Raw genomic sequence first — 22,888 nt, 5'->3', positions numbered from 1 at the left:
ACTTGCTGGGAGAGCTAAGCACATCCACGTGACGCCACTGGGGAGAGACACCAAAGCTTGGGCCTAGTTTCCTCTGGACTTCCCTCCATTCACCCTTCCCTTTGCTAATTTTAATCTGTACCATTCTTGCGGTAAAAAAAAAAAAAAAACACAGCTGTGAGTTTAACAGTTCTTCTGGGTCCTTTTAGTGAATCATCAAGCCTGAGAGAAGGCTCGGGGATCCCTGACACAGCAACAGGAATATTAATCACTTAACCTTTTCAAGTTACTTAATTTCCAAAAAAAAGAAAACCAGCTTGAAACAGCACACAATAAATCTATAAACCCACAAGAAACTCTAAAAGTGACAGTGTGGGCTCAGCACCCACGGATATGAGATGGCAAATGGTGGAGTCTCTCTCCCTCATGCTGAGACAGCCTGTCTCCTAGGCCCGGGCTGAGTTCCTGCATGCCTGGGTTAAAGGAATCACAGAAGTGTGACTGCTGTGACTTCCTGATCCAGAGCACCCATCGGATCCAGACAGGCTGTTATGGTGTAGGGTTTGTTCAGGAACAATCAAATTAGGATGGCTTCTAACACACTTTAGTCTTTCGTAAGCTTATTGTTCAAAACACCCATCAGAAACTCAGTAATTAATACTATTCAATAAGCAGGTTTGTGAGTAAATCAGTATAAGTCTTAAGAATATGATCAGAGGCCAGGCGCGGTGGCTCACGCCTGTAATCCCAGCACTTTGGGAGGCCAAGGCAGGCAGATCACGAGGTCAGGAGATCAAGACCATCTTGGCCAACATGGTGAAACCCCGTCTCTACTAAAATACAAAAATTAGCCAGGCGTGGTGGCACGTGCCTGTAATCCCAGCTACTTGGAAGGCTGAGGCAGGGGAATCATTTGAACCCGTGAGGCGGAGGTTGCAGTGAGCTGAGATCATGCCACTGCACTTCAGCCTGGCGATAGAGCAAGACTCCGTCTCAAAGAAAAAAAAAGGATATAATCAGAAATTTCTGTAGTTTATTTATAATCACAAGTGACTAAATTCTAAGCATTTTTATTCAAATTTGGATTTAATGCAAAAAGATTTTTCTGTACCCTTACACAGCTACTTCCAGGAAAATGTCAGTAACTCTTTTAGCTTCCCTTTATAATTCTCCATGTATCAGAATACTCAATATTTCCAAACAAAAAACATTTCTTTAGAAGAATGGCAATAAGTTTAAATGTTCCCATTATATCTCATTACCAGGATAACTAATAAAATAAAAACACTTCCTTGTTCCCATCAATTTAGTAAAGATTATTTACATTTTCAACATCAATTTACTAGTAATCAAATCATACCACACTCAATTCCTAAACTGCCTCATTGTCTGATCGCTTGGAAAAATAAGCGAGATTTCTGTATTTAATCATAACTATACATAAAAATGATGGCAGCAGGTAGAAATGTCACATGGAATTAACAGTAGAGAAACTTCACTCTGAAATCACAGGTCCAGCGCAGCAGGGTGAAGCACATGCTTTAATAGTATCTTCTGTCCTTTTACATTCTTACCTCTCTTTTTCCTTCATTCTCGAATTATCTTCTGAGCTATCCTCCTCCAACGGGGCAAAGAACTTAACGATTTAAACTTAGACATTATAGAGAGGTCATTACAAACAGCAGGTCTCAGTTCATTAAAGAGGAATCTCAAACGTTCCATGACAGGAGCACAGACCTCCTTGTAAGAACGGCCCTGTTCTTGATGAGTCTGCAAAGTTAACCAGGAAAAGACAACTTTAACAACAATATTTCAGCAACTGTCTGCAAAGCACAGAATAAAAAGAATTAAAATCTATCACCTTAATGAGCGAACATTTTGCTTGGCAGACAACTCTACAAACATCCACCACTGATTTAGGCAACGTTCTGTGCTTTACTTGCTCAATACCAAGTGCACCTGCATGAACTAAAGATAATGCCACATGACCTGCAAAAAGACATTTAAAAGAAGGGCAGGGAAGGAATGAATATGTACTGCAGGTTAGTCGAGGGATCTGCAGTGTAGCTAAAGTACACAGATATTGAGCTCCTTACCTAAATCTTCATGTTTCGAGAGGCAACGTAACAGCAAGCGACCGACCTCTTCCACGGGATGCTCGGGGGGAAACATGATCGGTGTGGTCAAATGGCACTGCCTACAGTACCTTTCTATTTGACACAAAAAGTCCTGCAACAGAAACAGCTGGAGGTAACTTCAGGGCCACCCAGTGAGTCTTCACAAATTTTAAACATGCCACAGCTTCTGGTGCACTTGCAATCAGTAATGCTTCTGAAGCCTCGCTAGCATGTTAACACAATCAGGTTCTCACCTCAAAACCCTCCAAATAATACATGAAACAAAGTCTGTGCTATGTTAACCAAAGAGCACATAAGTATTCCCATGTCAAAGTCCCCAGATAAACAAAAGCACTGAGGTGGCAGTGGGGGCAGGCCTAGCTCACCTTCACGTTGTGATCCTGAATGTTATTGTCTGCAATGGCTTGCAGAAATGCCTGCGAATGGTCCCCCAGGGCCCGTCTGTGGGAGCAGGGTCGAGATTTGCTGGCAGGTGTGCCCACTGGGAGCTGCAGTGGTCCTCATCTTTCTCCTCTTTGTAGCTGTAGTGGATCTGGCTGGTCTGCAGGCCTCCAGAGAAGATGGATGACTGAAGCCATTCTAGAAAATGCACATGCAAACATGAAACAGAAACTCAAGTGCACAACTCAAAATAAATGCTAAAAAAAAAAAAAAAGATGCTCAACTAAACACTCAATTTAGAAGGTGAAATTCAGCATCATTCATATGAAAGAGCTCCACCTAACATGTTTACACAGCTTGACTTATAATTCCTCTATCTACGTGAACACACTTTCTGGTGATTCCACACACCTCAGGCATGGCATCAGAACTCAGGATCATAGTTCCAGTCCAACATTCTCTGGATACCTGTGCTCTGCCTGCAGCTGCCTGGTTCCACATATACCGCGTGAAGACTTAGTTGCACATTCTAACAGGGAGGGCAGCAAAGGGCACCACTGACACAATTAATCACAGGATTTCGAGTCTGAAACTATGTGCAACGGATGACTATGGGGGTACCAGGGAGACTGGAAGACAGACCACCGCTATTCTGAGGGTCAGTAAGGGACTTGTGGAAGCAACAACTGAGCTAAGATGAGGAATAAGACCCAGACGCTGAGTATCCAGGCAGGGAACAGCACCTCTGAAGGGTCTCTACAAAGAATTACATCCTCAGGGTAAGCTACGTATTCCTAGAGCCCTTATAAAGGAACAAAAAGGAGAAAATATTTAACAAACACACAATCTTTAATGAAGGATAGATCCTTGGAGATGGGAGGGCCGATGGACTGGAAAGGAGACCTGTGCGTGGTGCAAGGCACGGGATCGGCCACTGCGAATGTTAATTACAACTGCTTATGGCAACTTGAGGGAGTGCACCACTACAGATCTCTAGTAACGATCTGTGTTATCAAATACTGCTCCAAATCCAAGCAATCAAAGCGGGCATGCACTTAGTGTTCTTTTACTGGACATTTAGATTTTAGAGCACTCAGGAGCATTCCCCAACCCACCACATTCGTTCTTCTGAAACACTAATCCAATGCCGACTCTCTCTGGCCCTCTCTCTTTAAGCACAGGACAGCGCCTCCTTACTGTTGCAAGATAAGCCTCTGAGCCTCCTGTGGATCGGACCCACCTGCCAGGGCCCATGGCACCCTCTGCCCTGGAGCTCGCCAGCCCTGCCCTCCTTGCCAATTTAAACAAAGCCCATCTTCTGGCAAGCAATGAGCCTTGAGGAGGACGGAGGGAAGCAGACACCTCACAGGACACCACAGGCAGCCCAGCACTGCACAAAGGTCCACCCATCAGGGGTCTGTGTGGACACCAAGATCCTCCTTCCCCGCAAGCCTCTGCCACACCCACTCTCGCAAGCAGCAGGAAAGCCCTGCTCCTCTCAGCAGTGCCCTTGACACTCCTGTGTTTTCTGCCCAGAATGCTCCCTCACACAATTTCAGGACTGCTGCCAATGTGAAGCCTTTCTTCTCCCAGAATCACGTATGAACGTCTCCATTTCACCATTCACCACCTTGTAACGTGACCTGCTTAGAATGCTGGCTCATCAGACAAGCAGCAGCTGAAAGCAGAGGTGTGTCCTATCCATCACTGCATCCTGAACACCTCGCATGGTAACGGCACCAGAAAGCAGAGGCGTGTCCTATCCATCATTGCATCCTGAACACCTCGCATGGTAACGGCACCAGAAAGCAGAGGCGTGTCCTATCCATCACCGCATCCTGAACACCTCACATGGTAACGGCACCAGAAAGCAGAGGCATGTCCTATCCATCACTGCATCCTGTACACTTCGCATGGCAACGGCACCAGGCAACTGCTCAACAGAAGCTGCTCACACGGACGGACAGACAGACAGATGGGAAATGCACAACTACATGAAGGAAAATGTAAACCCATCTTAGGAGACAGGAAGAAGCTTATTATTTTAGGTGGTTACAAAGGCTGCCATCCTGAACTATAACTGACTTGAGCCTGGTCTGGTAAAAACGCAGTCCTCAAGTAGAATGCTGTTCCCTGAGAGGACAGCTGATCCACATTCTGTGCAATTTCTGGGCATTCAGGCAGAAAAAAGCCATGCTGAGCCCATCAGGCAGAGGCTGCAATACGTGAGAACACCACAGGGTAGACAGGTAGACATTCCTGCACACTTTTTAGCTTCCTCTGCAGCAACAGACCATGAGAGCAAATGACAGCCACTCACAGCTGTTTCTACCTGATTCAGTCTCACTATCCTTATTATTATTATTTGTATCATCATCAACTGTGTTGAATCCTCCTCTCTTTTTTTTTATTGAGATGTAGTCTCGCTCGTCACCCAGGCTGGAGTGCAATGGCGCGATCTCGGCTCAACCTCCGTCTCCTGGGTTCAAGCAATTCTCCTACCTCAGCCTCCCGAGTAACTGGGATTACAGGCACCTGTCACCACGCCCAGCTAATTTTTGCATTTTTAGTAGACATGGGGTTTCACCACATTGGCCAGGCTGGTCGCAAACTCTTGACCTCAAGCAATCCACATGCCTCAGCCTCCCAAAGTGCTGGGATTACAGGCATGAACCACTGTGCCTGGCCCTCTCCCATTCTTAATGGCACTTACAGTTCAAAAAAAATAATCTGCTGATCAGCAAAAAGCAAAGATTTTCTTACTGGCACATTCAATCTTGACAGGAGACAGCGGTGTGCTCATTGCTAAACAGGAAGCATGTAATCCGAGAAGCAGGCCCACATTCCTCTCTGTGTGTATCAGAGGTGAAGAGAGACTCCCCAGATCTGGTATGGTGACAACTTCTTGGTGAGGCTGGAAAAATAAATTCCATCATCAATCTGAGGAAACAGAATTAATTAAAAACATAAAACCAAAAGGACAGCTCTGTCCTGCAGCTGTACCTCCATGTGAGCCCAGGGGTGCTCTGGGCATTCTGCCTCTCCATAGTGTAATGAGTTGATGCTGCTGTGCCCAAGTAACAGCAGATACCACATAAACCCACATGCCCAATAAAGCAGGCAGCAACCGCACAGCCCTACTGCAGAAAAACTAAAGCACAGATACGTGATTTGGCTAGAATATTCCTTAGGAATCAGTTTCCAAAGTGACTGTACACCACGCTTCAGAAAGTATAATGAATTGTTACATGCACAAAGAACACACTGGGCAACAAAACTATGACAAGTATTCGATGACAAGTATTAGTGGACTGTGACCACACATGTAGAGGAAATGAAATTTATTCTAACAAAAATCTGAAAAAAGCAAGAGTTCAACTTTTCCAGTCACAGAAGATATTTACAGCAAAGTTAATTCTCCCCTTCATAAAATGCTTTAAGCCCTGCCCTAATGGCATTTAATACATTTTATTACTTGTGGATACCTAGAAAGCTAATCCCAATATATAAATTCTATGTGTTCGTGAATACATAGTAAGGACAAATTTCTATTGTAAAGAATTACACTTGTACATAGTTCTTCCCAAAAAATACATACCTCAAGATAATAAGCCATTCCAAATTTCTACATAAGACCAAAGTTTAACCTCTTTTCTTGTGGAACACTGTCTATATTTCTCACAATTGATCATTTAAAAAACAATCTTTCAAGACCAGTACATCACAGATCTCAACAAGAATAAATGTAAATTCATTTATGACAAAACTTCTAAAGGATCTTTACATTTATCTCTAATGCCCCCCAAAAGACTCAGATATCAGTACTTCTAGATCCAAATATTCCTATCACAAACACACAGAGGGTATCCCCTGCTATCCTCTGCATCACTCAAGGCATACAGCCTCACCTCCAAATATTGGCCAACACAAAACGCGTGCATGGATTCCCGAGTGTCTTCAAACTGCAAAGCAGCTTCCAAAGCTACCACTGGGTCTTCCCCTGCAAACTGAGCTGAAACAAAAAGCAACATGAGTTCAATTCAGCTTGCCTGGAGAGCTATAGGAGAAATAGTGAGTAGGAAATAAGTTAGGTGCTTAACTCAAAAGTGAGGGTTACCAGAGTATAATGACCTCCCACTGTCTCCCAGTGTTGCCTGGGCCGACTCAGAACTTGAAATGAGTTCCAAGTATTAAAACAAAAATGCATAATGAAAGGAAATTCTTCAAATGTGCTCAATTTGTTGATAAGACAGACACCAAAGCCACCGATACATTAAAGTATGCAGGGGCTGGCACAAAACTAAAGAAATCATTTATAAGCCAAATACTCTGCTTAGAATGATACAGGCTGTAACTTTTAACCAGGAAATAAGAAGTGTAATCTTACCAAGAATACTATTTCCTGTTAACGACTGTGTCTGGAAGTCCTTTATATCATACACTTTCCCGTCAATCACAGTCCAGAAACCTCCATCTTTATTATGGTTCTCCAAATCAGCTTTGCGTATAAGTGTCACTTCCTCATTATTTCTACAGTTCTGACCTGTAAAAAATGACTCTGTATATACAGAAACCAGAATCAGTCCATCGATCAATCAATAGGTAAAATGAAAAGAACTGTGTGAAAGAACTACAGCAGAAATAAAAAAATCCACAGTCACAACGGGAGAAATACATATCTAGCTCTGAAACTAATACCACACATACAAATTCTATTAAATATAGAATGCTTTAAAAAAAAATCTAGGCAGCATGAGTATCAAATCGGGCCATGCCAGGCCACAGAGCAAATCTCAACAGATTTCAAAGAAATAAAGTTACAGAGCATGTGTGCTGACTACAATGCAGTTAAATTAGAAATAGGTTTTCAAAAATTCATTCAAAATAAAATAAAAATGACTGTATATACAGAAAATAAAAATATTCATCCACATATTTGAAAATTATAAAATACACTCATAAGTAACCCAAAATTCTAAGAAAAAATGACTATGAAAATTAGAAAATGTGTTCAATTAATAATCAAAATACTGCAGATCAAAATTGGTGACATACAACTAAATGCATGCTTGAGGGCATTTATGCCTTTAAATGTGTATATTAGAGGGAAAAAGCTAAAAAAGAAAAGAAACACCAAATCAATAAAAGTCTATTAGTTCATAAAAATACTCAAAAAAAGAAAACCTGAGTGGTGGTCACCTATGCAAGTGCTAGGATACCAACTCAATATTACGAAAAATAGTTAAAGGGAGGTGGCAGTTCAAGAAGTCAAGCTTAGACTATGTCCTTCCTGTACAGATTGTACCTCCTGCTAACCAGACAGCAGAGGGCAAGGTTGGTGGGGATTTTATAGAGGACACGCAACACATGAATTCCCTGGTCTAGCTTCACAGAACTAAAGTGGGAGCCACCAAGCACTACAGGCCTCCTGAGCCAACAGAAAGCACGCAGCATGACTCCAGACATAACACCGCCCTAATGAGCCTGAATTGAAATCCAACCAAACCTCTAGATCTAACCAGCAGATTAATGGAACTAACAGAAGAACATGTTGGTCTAGAATAAGAGAAAGCAATCAACCAAATTCAGAAAATGTGAAGTTCTCCAAAATAACCAACCTGCTTCTTTGAAAAAGAAAACGGTATGATCAGAGACAGGGAGAGGAGGGTCTGGAGCCATGCTGTTTGGGGAAAGAGACTGGAAGCATATATTAAGCAATGCCAATATGCAGAACATGCTCAGGTCCTAATTCAAAATTACCATCTAAAAAAGGCATTTTTGAGATAGTCCAGGAAAATGTAACATGGACTGCATGTTAGATTAAGGAATCACTGTTAATCTTATAAAACAGGATAATGATATTGTAGCTTTTTTTTTTTTTAAATCCTTATCATTAAGAGGTAAAATGCCTTAAAATATTTTAAAGACAGAGTTATGCTTTAAAATAATCCAATCAGGCAGGTGCGGTGGCTCACACCTGTAATCCCAGCACTTTGGGAGGCCGAGGCGGGCAGATCATGAAGTCAGGAGATCAAGACCATCCTGGCTAACACAGTGAAACCCCATCTCGTACCACGCCGTATTACCTCATTTAACAGATATGACGAAGCAACTGAACAGGCTATTTTTTCCATTTCCATTGCATTTCAACAGAGCCCACTAAAAAGTAGTATAAATGGCCCTTAAATACTAATATATTTTAAAACGCTCAAACTATATCGAAGTCACCACTTTCTGCCTTAGCAGGCAAAATCCCAAAAGCCCACACACAAGGCTGGGAGGCCAGCAGCCCTATTGGTGGCGAGAGAAATCAAGACGTACAGGAGCAATCTGGTGACAACCAGCCCACACTAGATGCATCCCCACCTGTGCATGTGCACAGGCACACACACATGCACACATGGAGGACACATGCTCCAGGTCAGGCCTTGCAGAACTATTTGTGTTTTTTGTTATTGTTGTTGTTGTTGTTGTTTGAGATGGAGTTTCACTCTTGTTGCCCAGCCTGGAGTGCAGTGGCACGATCTCGGCTCACTGCAACCTCTGCCTCCCAGGTTCAAGCGATTCTCCTGCCTCACCCTCCCGAGTAGCTGGGATTACAGGCATGTGCCACCATGCCCCGCTAACTTTTGTATTTTTTAGTAGAGACGGGGTTTCTCCAAGTTGGCCCGGCTGATCTCAAACTCCCAACCTCAGGTGATCCACCCACCTTGGCCTCCCAAAGTGCTGGGATTACAGGCATGAGCCACCACACCCGACCCTCAGCACTATTTGTATAGCAACACTGTGGCAATAAGCCCAAGTGTCCACCAATAAGAGACTCACTAAAGAAAGATACATAAAAGACACATCCACACACTGAAGACTAAGCTGCTTTACAAACACAAAGAGCGACACTCTGATAAAATACTCCAGTATATATGGTTAGTAAAAAAAAACAAGCAACAGAAGTAATGCAACATGCTACCACTAGCGTACTCATTCCAGAGATCAAGGAGGTTACAGAGGAGACTGAAAAGTCAGAGGCAGCAGGTGGGAAATGGCTGGAAGGCATGGGCGGGGAAGCGACAGTGTGTCTCTGCCTAGGTTTGATTTTTGAACCACGTGACTGTATTCCTTTTTTTTTTAATGACTGTAAAACAAAATAAATGCTCTTCATACTAGAAATAAAATGTTAGCAAAATCTGCATTCAAAACTAGGATTACTGTTCTACACTGACAAAGTTCACTACCATTAGCAAAAGCAGTTTTCTCATTGACATAATGAGATACAACAGCGTGCATGAGGTCCTCAGCAGGCCTGCACCCTACAGGTGCTCCACACGTGCAAATCACTACTATTACCATTACTATTACATAACAGATATAATATATAATTATACTGTCACTGCTATAACCAGCATTACATACTAACACAGCCCACGTTCAGAGTATAAAGAAGGCTGTGGAACCCCCTGCAGAAGGTGGGAGGGCCTGGGACTGTGGATAAAGGGGAGCTCTTTGGGACTGTGCCACCTGAACCTGGAACCTGGGCCCCCAGGTTGGGTCCCCAGGCCTGTGTGCCTCAGCTTGCTCATCATTCACTCTCAACACGGATAACACCTTCAACTGCAAACATGTTTAAAAACCACAGGCCAGCTCCCCCTACCAATACCAGAAAAAGCAAGTCTCCACACAGGCCCAGGATGAGAACCTACAAGTGGTACTAGCTACAAAACACATGGAGAACAGGGTTCTTGCACACACACCTTATGAGATGTTGGAGAGCTATACGGCAAAGGCATCTACAGGGTGTAGCCAGACGGTCTAAAAGGGCCGTGACAACAACCGCCATTTGTTGCAGATCAATGGCAAGCTCGTTGTCTTGTGGAAGGGTGAGGTACCTCAGGAAACTCTCACTGGGGCTCAGAGGGCCAGACAAAAGCTAGAAAGGAAAAGTAAACAAACATTCAGAAATGGTGGGAAAAATTAAAGTAACAAGTTAGCCTTTACCCACTCTTTATATGTTGGTATTGACTCATTTGACCCATCAAATGACAATGCTGATGATACAGTTATACTATACAGCTATGTATTTGTGCAGCATATAAACTGTGTAAATGTCTAAATTTGCGGTATACATTTACACAACATTGACTGTGCGTGTATACATTTATGATACCACAGGTAAGTTGAATCCACACAGATTACTAACATGAGCAAACCACCCTACAGGCCTAGGAGCCCTGGAGAAAGGCAGAAGCACCTCTGTGGGAACCCAGCACAGCATCTCAAGCTGGCCTTGAAATCTAAAACCAAAACCTTTATTTTAATCTAAACATTGCCCACTCTGGAGAACGCCGACTTTCATTTGCAAATTAAATCATAGTTCTAATTCTTCTAAAGGCAGAAGAGTCCTATTATCATTAGCTTAAAGACTGCCAAATAATAGAAAAATTAAACCAAAGCATGATATTGAAATGCCTAAGACTTTCCCAAAAAGATGCAAAATCCAACTTGTACTTGACCTGTAAAGACCAGCAGTCCTGGAGGTTTAGGCCCAGGGCCCCACACGCCTGCTCCTCCCCCAGCTCGGCGTCCACACCTGTTAAGGGGGGAGCTGGTACTAAACAGAGTGACAGCTCAAGTGATATGCCCTTCACAGAGCCCAGTACATAGGAAGGACCAACAAAGCAGGCCGCTCTTTTCATCATTCTTTTCTGGTATTGATTTAAAAGTGCGTGTTTCAAGCTTGGTTCTGTGCTGACAAGGAAGTCGGTGCTCACTGATCCAAGTCTTCTCCACAAACAAGTGACCTCCTATACCTGTCTAATCTGACTCGCTGCTGTTACCACCAAACACACACATGCCAGAGAAAAACACTGCCGCGGACACACACGCTGGTCTTGCGTGAAAAATAAGTAGACTCAAATGCCACCTACACACAAAGTTCCATCATGACACTCACGTACGTGTCGCCATTGGAGTGAGGCATATCCTTCCTGCAAATGATGCTCTGGAACCTTTGCAGCAAGGGCAAAAGTGGGGCACTGGTGCCCTGGGCAGAACGCTCATTGTCAGTCTCCTGTGCCCCGCTGTCCCACAGCTGAAGCAACAACAGGATGGCAGACAACATTTGGCTAAAGGAGAAAACATATTTATTCCTTGTAAAAACAGATTAACTTCTTTTCTTCATGGTTGATCAAAAATAAAAGCAAACAGCTAGATTGAAGTGAAGCAATACTTGGGATATTAAAGGAAATGAAAGTAAAGCCGTGGTAATTAAATCACTGAATTGACACCGAGACTTCAGCATAAGACATTGCCTTCTGCTGATAGGAAAGACCAGTTAAGAAGCTCAAAGAGCACGTTTACATGGAACTTCTAGGATCTTAAATTCATGGAATAAAAATAATTAAATGAGAAAAACTGAAAGAAAAAAAAAAGAACAGTTCCCAGGCTAGAAAACTGAGCATAAAAGAGGAAGAGAAGAAAAGGTAAAGAGAGAGCGAGCTCTGGGACATGGTTCTCTGGTTACAGAGCACCACATCTGCTGCAGTCACACACGATTTAGTGAAATGCACACAACGCAACAGGTATTTGGACACAGAGGTGCTTCCCCAAAGCATTTCCAGTCTGCGGCAGCCCTCACCTCAACGTGCCTCTCTGCACAGCCAGCTCCAGCAGGATGGCCAGGGCCAAGTGCTGGTCCTGCAGGGGGATGCTTCTGGCCCTTTGGTGCCTGGTGTTCCATGAACATCCCTGAAATGAAAGCAGTGGATGCAGGAACAAAGCGACCTCCAGAAAGACAGTATGCTTACAATCACACTTAACATGTTTACTACACGCTCCTTCCCAAGGAAGGATATATTTTTAATATTTAGAATCAAGTTTCTGAGACTTGCTACTCAAATTTTTCAGAGATTTTTAAAGTATACAATTAACTTACAGAAATGTATTTTATTTAAAGTGTTCATTCAGATACTCTATTACAGTAGATGACATACTCCAAGTGTGTGAAGCATGAAATAATTTATCTCATTATCCAAAACATAAGCAGAAGAATAGCTATCTTTTCCAGTTTCAATGACGTGTAAGACTATACCAGTATCAACCTCCTCCTACAGAATTAGAGAACCAATTTCTAAAACCACCTGAGGATCTGGAGGCAAAATGTCTACACTAATTTCTATCTCTGATCAAAGATTACCTGGTTGCTTACTCCATACCCAGCTCTCCAGAATTGACTTGGCCCTATATACAGGTGCAGGAGTTTCATCTTTTTTCTCTTTGTCATCCAGATCTTCTTTCTTTGTTCCACTTGATTCGACACTATCATCTGCAGAATTAAAATTTTTTTAATCTGTAATCGCTTTTCAGAATGCCATACCATTAGTCTCTGCAAATGTCCCTCCCCGAAAAGTTACAACACACATCATTAACTGAATGTTTGACAACTTAAAAATAAAATACATCAATCATACCTCTAACAGATCCAGTATAATTTTCATGAACAAACCAATATATCGGCCAGGAGTGGTGGCTTATGCCTGTGATCCCAGCACTCTAAGAGGCCGAGGCGGGTGGATCAGGAGGTCAGAAGATGGAGACCATGTTGGTTAACACGATGAAACCCTGTCTCTACTAAAAATACAAAAAAATGGCCAGGTATGATGGTGGACGCCTATAGTTCCAGCTACTCGGGAGGCTGAGGCAGGACCATGGCGTGAACTTGGGAGGCAGAGCTTGCAGTGAGCTGAGATGGCACCACTGCACTCCAGCCTGGGCAACAGAGCAAGACTCCATCTGGGAGAAAAAAAAAAAAAAAAAAAAAGAAACCAATATATCAAATTATTTAAAGTGTGTCTTCCAAAATGATATTTCATTAACTTCCTAGTAGATTTCACAACTGAGAAACTTAGTTTTTGATATTTACCTACTTCAATTTCACACCAATTGCTTTTATCCAGTGAGTCCCAGTGCTTGCGTACCCATGGGAAAATGGAGGGTGTAGAAAAGGAGTACAATTCAAAAATCTTTTAACTCTTTACAAGGCCCTACTCCACTGCCAACCGGGAAGCACTGCTATGCAGGGGCACTGTCACTGATAGCATAATTCAAGAGCACTGGGACAAAAAGGAAAAGCTGAGAAAAATGACTTTAGGCCACTGAATGTAAGTTTCAGTCAAAAACAACTGTCATAAAACTCCTTACATAGTAAGCGAAGAGAAGAGAGAAATAACCTTAACCTTGAAGTCTAAACACCTTCCATCACAGAAGGCTGTGACTAAACATCTAAACAACATAATTAGAAAAATGTATCTCAGTCGGTGAAAGACATGATATCCCATCCAGATTACAAATAATGAGTATCTAAAAATCTCTAAGGAAACAGTTCCTCTGTTTACAACATTTCTGACACCAAATGTATGGAATTTTGCACCAAGCAATTCTCCAGTTCTCTGCGACACCCAGCTGTGTGTCCCACAGTGCAATTCAATTCTGAAACTAACTACCTAGAATTAGCACAGACCCCACAGGTTAATAACAGCAGAGAAAAGGTGAATGCTGAAAAAAATATCCAAAGAACTAATGGCTGAAAACTTCCTAGGTTCGGCAAATGACATAAACCTAGGCAGATTGAAGAATCTGTGCAAAGCCCACACAAGATATATCCTAAAGGAAGCCATGACGAGGCACATCATAATCAGCTGCTAAACACTAAGGACAAAACCTTTTGAAAAGTGCCACAGAAAGTAGATATAGAAGAATGTCTTGTGTGGCCTGAAATTAAGACCAAATATTATGTGCTGCCTTGAGATCGGTAAAATCAAGAAGGCCTCAATAGCCTAACCACAAGGTCTCCCTGGAGCTCTGCTCTCAGGTATAAGATCCCAAAGCCAAACAACCTCCTTATCATGGAGACCCGACCCCAGCCTGCTCATCCCTGCCGGCCCAGAGATATTCAAACAAGCCAATCACATCTTCCCATGGGAAGCAAGGTCACCTCACCCTCCTGTTACTACAAAATATGTCTCCCACAGCCCGTGGTGGTTCACTCTGTTCCCAAGTGCAGCCCCCATGTGGCATGCGGTGTCCCCCACCCCCAGGGCTGTGAGCATGTGTGACTAATAAACTGCTACTTCATCTGTGCAATGTCGGTGTCCTATGTTCAGCCATCCCATATCCCTAGGGCAGGAATCTTCTAGGGTTATAAACAGAACTTCAATCAACCTCTCCTTGGTTATTTTACTGGTTCCATGATACAGCTTTTTCTGTGCAAAAGATCTGAACAGGAACTTCACAGAGGATACAAGATTGGCAAAGAAGAACATGATATTCAGCATCGTTAGCCATTATGGAAGTGCAATTAAAACCGCAATGAGATCCCACTAGACTTGTTAGAATGGCTCAACTAAAAAACACTGATAACACCAAGTGCTAACAAAGACACAGAGCAACAGAAACGTGACAGATTGCCAGTGGGAATGCAAGCTAAAACAGCCTCCAGTTTACCAAGGTAGACACCTCATGTCACAGAATACAGAGTAGAACCCAGCCAGGAACACAGCTCAGGTGAGAACACAGGTGCTGGCTCTAAATGCCACACTCTGCCCTATGTGTGTGTGTGTGTGTGTGTGTGTGTGTGTGTGTGTGTTGTGTGTGTGTGGTCACTAACCACAGCCCACTGGCCAAACCCAGCCCACAGCCTCTTTGTGTATGGTCTGAATGCAGAGAAAGTATTTTACTTTTGTTGTTGTTTTGAGACAGAGTCTTGGCTCACCACAACCTCTGCCTCCCAGGTTCAAGCGATTCTCCCAGGTTCAAGTGATTCTCGTGCCTCAGCCTCCGAGGAGCTGGGATTACAGGCATGCATCACCATGCCCGGCTAATTTTTTGTTTTTAGTAGAGATGGGGTTTCACCATGTTGGCCAGGCTGGTCTCGAACTCCTGACCTCAGGTGATCCGCCTGCCTCGGCCTCTAAAAGTGCTGGGATTACAGGTGTGAGCCACCATGCCCGGCCACCGTATTTTATATTTTTTAATAATTGAAAAACAATCAAAAGGAAAACAGTGTTTTGTGACTTGCAAACATTCTGAGGACTTCATCTTTTGTGTCCATAAATCAACTTTACAGAATGAACGTCCCCTGCCCGCTGATGCAGTATCGTCTGTGGCTACTTTGGCACTACAGCTGCAAGGTCCCATGGCTATGACAGAGACCATAGGGTCCATTGAGACCTTAAAATATTTACTATCTGGCCCTTTAGAGAAAGTAGGCCACCCCTACCCTACATCTGGCTATAAATTTTACACATTTGACAAATTCTGAGACCCTGTCTCAGAAAATAAGATAAAATATTCATAGTCTTAATAATGGAAAACAAAAACATTTATTGAATGTCAAAACATCTCCCTAACACCCCGAATCAGTTGGGATCTACATAAAGAACAATTACGCTCTGCTTTCTAACCATGATTTTTAAAAGAACAAAGGACAAAAAAATTCATGAAATGTGAGCCATCCATGGTGGCTCATGCCTGTAATCCCAGCACTTTGGGAGGCCAAGGTGGGCAGATCATGAGGTCAGGAGTTCAAGACCAGCCTGACCAAGATGGTGAAACTCCGTCTTTATTAAAAATACAACAATTAGCTGGGCATGGTGGAGGGTGCCTATAATCCTAGCTACTCAGGAGGCTGAGGCAGAGAACTGCTTGAACCCAGGAGGCAGTGGTTGCAGTGAGCCAAAATCATGCCACTGCACTCCAGCCTGAGCGACAGAGCAAGACTCCCTCTGAAGAGGAAAAAACAAAAAAATTCATCAAATATAATGAATAAAACATATACTTTGGATTTTGCCATGTACTTAGCTTTTTTTCTTAGAGCACCTTTTAGAACTATTGTCTCACAGAAAACACTTTGGGAAATGTTTTAATTTATAAACAAATACTGGAGGGCTAGGAAGAAGAGGTTAAAACTTTTAAAAATATACAGAATGAATTACTGATACAATAAAAAAAAAAAAAGGTTGCTGATTCCTGTCTTGGAAGACACTGTCATGTGGACACTCTTAGCCTCAGCATCCACAGGTCCAGAAAGGGAAAATTTCAAGTCAGAGAGAATTCTCTATATATATACCATTTATTTGGAACATTCAGCCCTCAAGATCCCAACACCATGACCTCAGTTTCAACACAATTGTCCTTAGTCCTCATGTCACTGCTTTTGGTGCTGCCTGTTGTCAAGGCAGTGGAAGCCAGTGATGCAACTGCTCTCTCGTTAAAAGGTGTGGTTCTCAGTATTACAGGCATTTGTACTTGCTTGCGGGTATATGCACAAAAGAAAAAACTGAACAGATGTGACTTTGAAGGGCCTAATGAATGAAACCTCACTCCGAAAACCTTTGTGCTACTGAAACTAAATGTAAGCTTTGGTGTCTGAAAATTTCCAAGAATTAGTAACTAGGAGAGTTTTACTTTCTGAGTTGACTCCATGAAATGGGAACAAATTGGTACACAAACGGATTTTGCCCAGAATCCTAGGAAATTGCCACTGTTCAGTTGTAATCACTGCCTCCTAAATCACTGAGTCTGTTCTCTGTATTTTATTAGACTTCTGCCATCTCCCAAGTTAATATTGTATTTAGATATCCAATAGTCAGCTAAAAAGGGAAACATTTATCTCTGGGAAGAAAAAAAATCATTTAGAAAAATGTATTCAGTGTATCTAATACTGAAATGGAGAAAAGACTTAATGTTAAAGGGAAAAAAAAACACTATAGACATTGACATAGAAAAGAGATTTAATGTTAAAAAAAAAAACTTTATATTAACTGAGTAACACCTCCTGATGAGAAGTGCTATATTAAATATAAACCCAATATGTTGTTTAAAAAAAAAAAGATGAAAATCAAAAGCACTACGCAGAGTGAAAGAAGCCAGACACAGAAGAACCTGACTACATGATTCCATTTATGGAGTTCTAGAACAGGCACAATTTGTCAATGCTGGAGAAACATCAGGCCAGCTATTGCCTCTGGGAAGAAGGGGCAGGACACCAGAGAACTTTCTGAGCAAGAGTCATGATAAAGATGTGGGTTACACAGGTTACATTTGTCAAAACTTGTGAAATGGTAAACTCAAAATAGATGCGTTTCATTATATATAAATTTTACCTGAAAGTCAAAAACAAAGTTGAACTAGAATCAATTACATACATGAGTGTCTAAGGAGCTAGGTGAGACAAACAGTAGATGGACAGACAGCAGGATGTGGAGCCAAATACAGTGGCAGAACATGGAGGTGGGTCTGCAGCCACTCACTGTACACGTCAGTTATTGTGTGTGTGTGTATGAATGTTTTCAAACAAATATAAAAAATAAATTAAAAAAACACACGGGTAACTCTGCTTGACACTGAAACTGAAAAGGGAGACTAATACTTTTTCCCATGGTTTGTTTTGTGTTTTTTGGTTTTTTTTTTTTGAGATGGAGTGTCACTCTGTCGCCCAGCCTGGAGTGCAGTAGCACAATCTCTGCTCACTGCAACCTCCACCTCCTGGCTTCAAGCAATTCTCCTGCCTTGCCCTCCCAAGTAGCTGGGATTACAGGTGCCCACCACTATGCCTGGCTAATTTTTGTATTTTGTAGTAGAGATGGGGTTTCACCATGTTGGCCAGGCTTGTCTCAAACTCCCAACCTCAAATGATCTGCCCACCTCAGCCTTCCCAAAGTGCTAGAATTACAGGCATGATCCACCGCAACTGGTCCCCATGTATTTTCAAGTGGACACCGTTCCAATTCATTCCACAAAAGAAGAAGAAATACTTGCCGGGTGCGGTGGATCATGCCTGTAATCCCAGCACTTTGGGAGGCTGAGGCGGGTGGATCACGAGGTCAGGAGATTGAGACCATCCTGGCTAATACAGTGAAACCCCATCTCTACTAAAATACACAAAAAATTAGCCGGGCGTGGTGGCGGGCGCCTGTAGTTCCAGCTACTCAGGAGGCTGAGGCAGGAGAATGGCGTGAACCTGGGAGGCGGAACTTGAAGTGAGCTGAAATCGTGCCACTGCACTCCAGCCTGGGTGACAGAGCAAGACTCCCTCTCAAAAAAAAAAAAAAAAGAAGAAGAAATACTTTCTTCAGTCTAACGCTCTCCCAACTGAGCTATTTCAACTTAGAATAAATACTTTCTAAACTGGTAGCTTTATCCACATTGATGACTCTCAAGTAGGGGGACCAACAAACTTCAACAACGGTTCTCAACCAAGGATCTTTTCAGATTCAACAAGTTTAGGGTGTATACAAGCACCCACTTCTTTTAAACCTCAATGGGGACTCTGAAACACAGCCACTGTTATGAACAACCTAATGATAGTATTATTGAGCATTCAAAATTACAATGCTAAATAACATTGTTCAATGGCATTTCCTTGCAGGCCAAAGGCTTCCAAAAAGTGTTTAATACACCCCCAAAGAACACCACAAATGCAGCAAGATGGTTTTGCAATAAAAATGCCTTCAAATCACATAAAACAATAAAATCCAGGCAGCTTGTATTAACTACCATTTTAGACAACAATCTCCAAAGTAAAAAGCAAAACTTCAAAGAGTTAAGCTCAAAGCTCTTGTTCCTATAGCACATTACAAAATTTCTATAAAATGCATTTTATAATGGTCTTTACAAAATAAAAAACACTAGTTAAAGTCCCTTACCTTTTCTAGGAGGGAGCTCTGCATTCTGGGTTGATTCGGTTCCAGTGTATACAATTTCTCCATCTTTAACCATTTCATTCCACAGACCACACAGCCCATTTCTTGAGAATACAAGCTGGCAATGATAAACGAGATAAGCTTACAGAGTGCTCACACTCACATTGCAATTTTTAAAGAATGATATGGAAAAAAAATCTCAATCCCCCTTATGTATTCAATCATTCGGTAATAAAATCAATGATTTACTGAATTAGTGACTTAATCATTTTACATTTCATGGAAGTCATTCAAGAAATATAAATGAAAAGGTGCATAATAGTGTAAATACTATGCTACCTCTTATGTAACATACAAGAAAAAAGACACATGGTCGGGCGAGGTGGCTTATGCTTGTAGTCCCAGCACTTTGGGAGGCTGAGCCGGGCACATCACCTGGGATCAGGAATTTGAGACCAGCCTGGCCAACATGGTGAAACCCCGTCCCAACTAAAAATATAAAAAAATTAGCTAGGCGTGGTGGCGGGCGCCTGTAATCCCAGCTACTCAGGAAGTTGAGGCAAGAGAATCGCTTGAACCCAGGAGGCATAGGTTGCAGTGAGCTGAGATCGCGCCACTGCACTCAGCCTGAGTGACAAGAGCGAGACTCGGTCTCAAAAAAAAAAAGAAAAAAGAAAAAAAAGACAGACACACAAACACACACACGTGCATGTGCTCTGAAAAGATAAACCAAAAGCAAGTATCAATGACTACATTTGGGGAAATGGGCAGGGGACATGGACAAAGGCAGCAGGACCAGAAAAAGCAACAACATTGTGAGTATACTTTATAAGTCTTTACTTCTGAAACATACATGACTTTCATCCTCAAAAATTAAAATTAAATCATAAAAAAGCAAAACCTACAACTGGCAACAAGCAAATTAACCCATGCATATACAAAGAAAAGTAGGTCAAGGGACTTTTGAACTATATATCATTAATAGAATATACTATAATGAAAAATAAAATCTTTTATTTATTGGTATTGATAATATTGTCACAATTTTAGAACTACTTCATGTTGCACAATAAAGCAATGTAAATACAACAAAACATGTTTATGATAAAGTATTAAATGTTATTAGAAATTAAGGTTTTAGGCTGGCCATGGTGGCTCACACCCGTAATCCCAGCATTTGGGAGGCCAAGGCAGGTAAATTACTTGAGGTCAGGAGTTCATGACCAGCCAGGCCAACACGGTGAAACCCCATCTCTACTAAAAGTATAAAAAATTAGCCAGGTGTGCTGGTGCATGCCTGTAATCCCAGTCACTCGGGAGGCTGAAGCAGAAGACTAGCAAGAACCCAGGAGGCAGAGGTTTCAGTGAGCCGAGATTATGTCACTGCACTCCAGCCTGGGTAAACAGAGTGAGACTCCATCTCAAAAAAAAAAAAATTAAGGTTTCCAGTGGAAAAGAGGAAAAAAATCATAGAAATTTTGAAAAACAAGTTAAATTGGAAAGCTATGAACTTTATTTTTGAATATATTTGCTTACTCTGTTTTTTGAGAGGACTAGAATCAAAGGCAATCGGACAGCACGCACCCAGATTTTGGTTTCTCAGAACCATTTCCCAATAAAAGATGCTAGGGCTCTTGGGAAAATAAATAGATTCAAGGGCTAGGGCAGACAAAGATGAGCCTGGAATATCTTGTTTCCTCAAAGAAAAAGCTGTTAATGTCCAGGTGCGGTTGCTCATGCCTATAATCCTAGCACTTTGGGAGGCTGAGGTGGGCAGATCACTTGAGGTCAGGAGTTCGAGACCAACCTAGCCAACATGGTGAAACCCTGCCTCTTCTAAAAATACAAAAAGTAGTTGGGCATGGTGGCAGGTGCCCATAATCCCAGCTACTCAGGAGGCTGAGGCAGGAGAAGAGCCTGAACCCAGGAGGTGGAGGTTGCAGTGAGCCGAGCCTATGCCACTGCACTCCAGCCTGGGTGACAGAGCAAGACTTTATCTCAGAAAAAAAAAAAAAAAAAAAAGCAGCTGCTCAAAGACTGATAGGGACTCCTGGCTAAATTTATAATAATTATAATATCTGTGAGCATCAAAATCAAAAACGCCTTTGCTTGCTAACATCTGTGAGTCAGAAAAGGCTTCCCACAACAGGAAAAGGGAGCATTTCAGACACTGGGGGAAGGCATCCATTCTGAAAACTGCGTATGTGACAGAAGCTCCCTTGTCTGGCAAAAAAAAAAAAAAAAAAAAGCCATTTTTAATCAAAAGAGGCACAGATGTTTGCCCATCTTTTTTTTTTTTTTTAACTTCTGTGGATACACACTAGTTGTATGTATATATACAAATGGGTTACATGAGCTATTTTCACACAGGCATACTATGCGTAATAATCACATCACAGTAAATGGAGTACTCAATACCTAAAGCATTTATCCGTTGCATTACAAATAATCCAATTATACTGTTATTTTTAAATGGACAATAAATTGACTGTAGTCACTGTGTAATGCTGTCAAGTACTAGATTTTATATATTCTATCTAACTCTTTTTTTTTTTTTTTTTTTTTGAGACGGATCTCGTTCTGGCACTAGGCTGGAGTGCAGTGGCACGATCTTGGCTCACTGCAACCTTTGCCTTCCGGGTTCAAGGGATTCTCCTGCCTCAGCCTCCCGAGTAGCTGGGACTACAGGCTCACACCACCACACCCAGCTAATTTTTGTATTTTTGGTAGAGATGGGGTTCACCATGTTGGCCAGGATGGTCTGGGTCTCCTGACCTCATGATCCACCTGCCTCGGCCTCCCAAAGAGCTGGGATCACAGGTGTAAACCACTGTGCCCAGCCCTATCTAACTCCATTTTTATACCCATTAACCATCTGCACTTCACCCCCACTTTATCCTTCCCAGTCTCTGATAACCATCATTCTACTCTATCTCCATGAGTTCAATTACTTTCATTTGCTTTAGCTCCTACAAATAAGTGAGAACATGCAAAGTTTGTTTTTCTGGGTCTGGCTCATGACATTCTGTTCCTGACTTAGCATAATGACCTCCAGTACTATCCATGTTGTTGCAAACGACAGTATCCCATTCTTTTTTATGGCTAAATAGTACTCCATTGAGTATATATGCCACATTTTCTTCATCCATTCATCTGCTGGGAACACTTAGGTTGCTTCCAAATGTTGGCTATTGAGAATAGCGCTGCAGTAAACATGAGAGTGTACATATTTCTTCAACATACTGATATTCTTTCCTCTGGGTATATACCTACCAGCAGTGGGATTGCTGAATCATATGATAGTCCTATTTTTAGTTTTTTGAGGAACCTCCAAGCTAATCTCCATAATGGCTGTGCTAATTTACATTCCCACCAACAGTGCACAAGGGTTCCCTTTTCTCTATATTCTTGCCAGCATTTGTTCTTGTCTTTTGGATATAAGTCATTTTAATTAGGGAGAGACAATATCTCGTTGTAGTTTTGATTTGCATTTCTCTAACGATCAACCATGTTCAGCACCTGTTCATATTGCCTGTTTGTCATTTGTATATCTTCTTTTGAGAAATGTCTGTTCAAATATTTCGCCCATTTTCATTGGATTATTAGATTTTTTTCCTACAGAGTTGCTTGAGCTAATTATATATTCTGGTTATTAATCCCTTGTCAGATGGATAGTTTGCAAACATTTTCTCCCAT

The 22,888-nt window shown here is 42.0% G+C and overlaps 1 protein-coding gene and 1 pseudogene across 1 annotated transcript in view; both read right to left on the bottom strand.

The window, feature by feature from the left end:
* Positions 1-7,053, bottom strand: part of LOC129050378 (putative HERC2-like protein 3) — a 42,397-nt pseudogene extending 35,344 nt beyond the window's left edge.
* Positions 7,054-13,024: 5,971 nt separating this feature from the next.
* Positions 13,025-22,888, bottom strand: part of LOC134760248 (histone-lysine N-methyltransferase, H3 lysine-36 specific-like) — a 37,307-nt gene continuing 27,443 nt past the window's right edge. Inside the window, exons 5-6 of the transcript XR_010137359.1 lie at positions 19,196-19,310; positions 13,025-13,283 (exon numbers count right to left, since the gene is read on the bottom strand). The gene's annotated coding sequence lies outside the window, so the exon portion shown is untranslated. The remainder of the gene's footprint in view (positions 13,284-19,195; positions 19,311-22,888) is intronic.

Source organism: Pongo abelii, chromosome 16, assembly GCF_028885655.2.
Source record: "Pongo abelii isolate AG06213 chromosome 16, NHGRI_mPonAbe1-v2.0_pri, whole genome shotgun sequence".
Lineage (NCBI taxonomy): Eukaryota > Metazoa > Chordata > Mammalia > Primates > Hominidae > Pongo > Pongo abelii.
Note: the sequence above shows the minus strand (reverse complement) of the source record. Positions and strands in the feature narration are given on the sequence as shown.